Source organism: Carlito syrichta, unplaced genomic scaffold (assembly GCF_000164805.1).
Source record: "Carlito syrichta isolate Samal-C Ts95f unplaced genomic scaffold, Tarsius_syrichta-2.0.1 Scaffold315382, whole genome shotgun sequence".
In the NCBI taxonomy this organism is placed as follows: domain Eukaryota; kingdom Metazoa; phylum Chordata; class Mammalia; order Primates; family Tarsiidae; genus Carlito; species Carlito syrichta.
Window position 1 is genome coordinate 471817 of NW_007259478.1, and position 6218 is coordinate 478034.

Consider the following 6218-nt stretch of genomic DNA (forward strand, 5'->3'; position numbering starts at 1 on the left):
CCTCTTATCAACAAGGGGGCGTGAATGAAGCATATTTGTATACCTAACCCTTAACTGTACCCCACAATATCATAATAAAAAATAGTTTAAAAAAAAAAAAGTAGTGTTAGCCTAAAATCTACTTCCCATCTAGGTAGTCTTTAGCCATAAAAAAACAAAACCAAACAAAACAAAAAATACTTGTCTTCCTAGATACTCCATTTTAATGAGGATGCTTCCTTGAATTATCAAAAAGTCAGAAAGCAGAACTAAGTAGCACTAAGTTTTTTCATGTTTACAAAGACCTTACCTAGTTTCAAAATTATAAATGAGATCAATGCAGATCTATACCACTGGATTAATAAACATGCTTTTCATTTACATCTTTATAATAGCATAAATAGAAGTCATTTGTTTTGAAACCCAGAATATAAAGTCAACCCTAGGTAAAATTGTGAAAGAAGTCTTGCTTTTCTTGTCTCACTCTGTTCCCTTCTAGTTTTGGCCTATTCCACTGTTTTCTATTCCTGTATATTTTCTCTGTATTTAACATCCATTTCCTGCAATGAAATTCCCCCAGCCCACCCTTCCTAACTCTCTCTACTAAGGATTCTAATACTGTCCATGAGACCTCATCTCTTTTTTTTTTTGAGTTGGAGTCTCACTCTGTCACCCAGACTGGAGTGGTCGCTCCCGGCCACCGCAGCCTCGACCTGCTGGGCTCAGGCGATGCTTCCGCCTCAGCCTTCCAAGTAGCTGGAACTACAGGCGCGCTACCACACCCAGCTAATTTTTTGATTTATTGTAGAGATGAGGTCTCGCCTGCCCAGGCGGGTCTCGAACCCGCGGGCTCAGGCAATTCACTCACCTCAGCCTCCCAAAGGCGTGGGATTACAGGCTGAGCCACTGAGCCCGGCTAAAACACTTTTTTAATTTAAAAAAAATTAAGGTTATCTGATTCAAACATTTGTAGGCCCTCCATTACACCATGGTAATAACCCTAATGTGTTAAATCAATGGACGATACATAAAAGACATTAAACCCATGGCAGACAATTAAAAATGTTATTTGTTGGTTGTTCAATTCTGCAGATGGCCAATGACTTCTTTATCAGTAGTCTAGCCAGTGTATATCCATACATAAATATTAAATTATTTAGGTACTAGTCAGAAGTTTTTGGTTCTCATTTTTTTTTGTTTATTTGTTTATTGGTAACTTTATATCATTTTTCCCATTTCTCCAACTAATATATATTTTCTAATATTATGTTCTTAAGAGGAGAAAAACACGCTATGTTACTCATTTAAAATGTCATTATGATAGAAATATCAGCAAACTAAATCTTTTTGAGCTAGAATAAATTAGTATGATTTTAAATAATAATATTTAAAATTTCAAAATGTTTTGCATATTGATTAATACATGCCAGAAAAGCAGAATTGCTTTGACTGGAAAAGTAAAATCATAGATATTTTGAACATTCTCCAAAACAAATGCTTCACTGCCTTTATCACAAGTAGAATAAAATATGCTCATATTTTCTTTGGAAAAGAGAATCTTTCTTCTTACTTGAGAAATTCCATATTTTTTAGCAATACTTTTTTTATCTCATCTGTTCTACAATCTTAATCATTCCATTTCTCACCAACTATTCTGAAATGAATACCAAAATGATTTTACATATAGTAAATGGTTTCCATACTGACAGTTGCACCAGTAGATTATTATGTAATATTACTTTTGTCTTCACTGTCATGTTGTTATTGTTGTTTTAATATATTTTGTACTTGTCATTAGTCTCACAAAAGACCCAAGTTTTGGGATTTATGTTTGTATTTTTTCTTTTCTTTTTTTTCTGTTTGTTAGCAAACCATACACCTTATTAGACTTTTCTTAAAAGAAAAAGAAACTCCTACAATATTTGATATGTATACATATTTCATGTATTAGTCTATTTATTGAGGTTAAACTTACATACAATGAAATGCATAGATCTTAATGGTTCAATTCAATGAGCTCTTGAAGAATGTATTCACTCCTGTAATCAATTCCCAATCAAAATATAAGACTCATGTACATTCTCTTAACCTTTCTGCTATCCAATATCCATGCCACACAGGCAACAACTGTATCATTTTAATCACTATACATTAGTTTTACCTGCTCTTCAATGTAATATGAAGGGAGTCATAGAAAATGTGCTTTATTCTGTGTGGCCTCACTCACTAAACATAGCACTTTTACAACTTATCAATGGCATTGTGTGTATCACGAGTTCATTATTCAATGCTGAGTAGGTATTTACCTTAATAAACTTTCAATTGTTTCCAGTTTGAGTTATTTTGTTCAAAGTTTTTATGTACGTTTTTATTCAAGTCTCTTTGTGCGTATATATTTTTCTTTCTCCTGGGTAAATATTAAAATTCTGGTTCACAGTCTAGATCTTAGATGTTTATTTCTAAGATAAATTGCTAAAGAATTGTTCAAGTCATTAGTGTATGTTATACTCCCAAGAGCAATATATGACAGTCTCAGTTACCATACATCATCATCAGCATTTATGGTTGTCAGTCTTTTGAATTTGAGACATTCTAGTTGAAAGTCTTGTGGTGAAGAATAAATTGCATTTTCTTGATAACTATTGACATTTTAATGAATTTACTGGGATTTGCTTTTTTTTTTAACAGAGTTTCTTGTAAAATTATTTGAGATTCTTTGGCTTACTAATGATATCTAAAAATCAGTTTTTGTATTCTGATTACAAATCTTTGAGCATATATATTACAAATATTTCTCTAAGTTTGTGTCTTGCCTTTTTATTATTATAACAATGTGATTAATGAATAAAAGTTATTTTTTTAATGGAGTCCAGTTTATCATTTTCTTATGGTTAGTATTTATTGCATCCTTTCTAAAAGATCTTTACCTACTCCAAGTTCGAGAAACTCTTCCTTTATGTTTTCTTTTTAGAAATGTTAAGTTTTAGCCTTTACATTTGTCTTGCTATTTCAGTACTAGTTATTGAAATTTTTTTCCCCTATTTAATTACTTTTGTTTCTTGACTATGTATGGAATTTCTGTTCTGTCTATTTGTAAGTCTACACCATACTGTTGCTTTTTACTTAAACTTGAAATTCAAGTTAGTTAAAGTCTTCCAACTTTGTTCTCTTATTCTAGTCTATTTTGGCTATTCTAGGTCTTTTGTATTTACACATATATTTTAGAAACAACTTTTAAAACCATTTTAGAATTTATTTATTTTTTTTGAGTTGGAGTCTCACTCTGTCGCCCAGACTGGAGTGCAGTGGCCGCTTCCGGTCACCGCAGCCTCAACCTGCTGGGCTCCGGCGATCCTTCCGCCTCAGCCTTCCGAGTAGCCGTAATTACAGGCATGCACTACCACGCCCAGCTGATTTTTTGATTTATTGTAGAGATGAGGTCTCGTTGCCCAGGCGGATCTCGAACCCGCGGGCTCCGGCAATCCACTCACCTCAGCCTCCCAAAGGCACGGGATTACAGGCTGAGCCACCAAGCCCGGCTAGAATTTTGATTCCAATTGATTGAATCTACAGAAAAATTTGAGGATTTGCACATAATCAAATCTTTCAATTCACAAATATGATATAGCTTTCTATTAGATCTTTAATTGCCCTTAGCAAGTTTTGCAGTTTTCATTATGTAGGTTTTGTACATATATCATTATCTTTATGCCTAAGTATAGTATTTTATGCTTTTAATGACATTTAAAAAAAATTTTATGTTCTAATTATTTGCTGTTAGCATATAGAAATGCAAATTACTCTTTATATTGATCTTGTACATTGTGACCTTGCTAAATTTATGTACTATTTTAGTAATTTTTAGCATCACTATGATTTTTTGCATAAAAAAAAATTGTCTGCATATAAAAACATTTTAGCTTTTTCTGCCCAAGCTTTTCTTTTTGGTAATATTTTATTGCCTTAATCTGTTGGTTGTGACTTCTAGTACAGTGTTAAACACAGATAGTAAAGAGGGCATGTTTATATTTTTCAGTCTTGGCAGGGAATATTTAATATTTCATTGTATTGTTAGCTGTTTTTTTGGTTTTTTTTTTTTTTTTTGTAGATGCCCTTATCATGTTAAGAAGGTGGTTTTTTTATTTCTAACTTGTTGAGAGTTTTTATCACAAAAATGTTTTTACAATTTTGTCAAATGTTTTTTATAGATTCATTAGTATGATTACATGAGTGTTTTTTTGTTATTCTAGTCATTGGTTGACTATATTGATTAATTTCAAATGTTGAACCAATCTCTCCTTTCTTAATAAATGCTACTTTGTGATAATATATGTTAATTGTTCTTCTGTGGTTTCTTTTGATGTGTGTCAGGTTTCCTTGTAATGTAAATTTCTGGATTCAGACTTCCAGTTTTAGTTAAGCAATGTCAATTTTGTTTCCTTATCTGGTTCCAGAGCGCACATAATTTTGCTTAGTGTGTCAGAGGGAGTGGTACTTATCACATGCCATCTGTTCCCATCACCTCCTTCCCCACCCCTGAAATTAGGCAGGACTATATGACAGGTTTCTGGTCAATGGACTGTGAGTGGAAGTTACCTGGACCATTTTCAAGCCAAAGCATAAAAGAGCTTGTGCATGACCCTCCAGCTCACTCACTTCTCTTCTATAAACAGCGCACGAGAAGTTCTCATGATCCAGATGGTACAGTTATAAGATGGTGGTGTCATTCTTAGCCCATTGTCCCAAAATCGGAGTGGACCAAGCCCTGAAATGGCTCACTTTATAAATGTACCATAAACAGAAAATAATTCTATGAAGCCACTGAAACTTTAAGGATATTGTTTAATGAGGCATAGAATAGTCCAATCTGATGAATACTAGTGATAGGTGTTGTAAGTTTATTTTTATGACAAACAAAATTAAATAATAGATATTTGCATAGGTCAATGGGGTATTTTTATAAAATATGGGACAGGGATGAACACCATAAGTATCAGCACTAGCAATCCATGAGATCAAAAGCATAACAAAGGAAAACAAAATAATTTAATTTAATTGTTAAAAATCATTAAATTTCACAGATCCCATCTTCAATGCAGTAGTAAAGAAAATTTTCTCCAAGAAAGCAAAATGAAATAGTCTTTTATTTATTTATCCTTTTATTCAACATATATTTATTGATTACTGACTATACCTTATTCTATGAATAAAATAGTTTCTACTCTTTTTTTTTTGAGTTGGAGTCTCACTCTGTCGTCACCCAGACTGGAGTGCAGTGGCACGCTCACAGCCACCCCAATGTCGACCTACTGGGCTTCAGCAATCCTTCTGCCTCAAGTCTTCCAAGCTGGAACTATAGGCACACTCTACCACACCAGGCTAATTTTTTATTTATTGCAGAGATGAGGTCTCACCAAGTTGCCTGGGCTGGCCTAAAACCCACAGGCTCAGGCAATTCACTTGCCTTGGCCTCCCAAAGTGTTTCTTATGAAAAACCTGGTGACATAAAGATTCGCATATCTGCATTTAAATGGAGGTCAGCAACCGCTATAGGGACAATATGGATACAGAAAATTTGCTAACAATTGTTTTCACTCTTCCTCTCACTGTACTTTGAAAACTTTTTCAATTTTATTCCCTTACCTTTCTATAAGTAACACTTCTTATAGAGTAACCCAGTGAACTAGCCAAAAGCAGAGGAGCCAAAAGAGAAAGAGAGAACAACAAAGGATAGCACTACTCCACTGAGTGATCACTTCTTTAAAAAACATGGTTGATTATAAATTGAAAGCTTACATTAAAATGACCCATTCAGAAGCAATCCTCTCAGCCATTTGGGAAACAGCACACAAAATAGAGTACAAACTTCCACAAGTTTTCTTCTTCTTTTATGATCTTTACATGAATTGAACCAGTTCACCAGACACCTGGGGAGAAGATAAGTTCCTCTGGCTAATAACTAACTTGGGCTGACTTCTGGTTTTAGTTCCAGCTCTAATCAATTAATGAAGAAAGAGTAGCAACAATCCCAGAAGATAGAATGCCAAAGGTAGATATTTTTACAATATGATTTAATGGTAAAGAAGGTCACCTGGATGTGCTGCTATTATGCAACAGAAAAGAAAGGACTCAAAGATTGCAAAAGATTGTTATGGCTATCCAAACACTCTTACCTCCAGTTTGTAAATTATACATACTGTTTCTACTTTTTGATTCTGCTAGCTGTCTTGGTAAAGTCA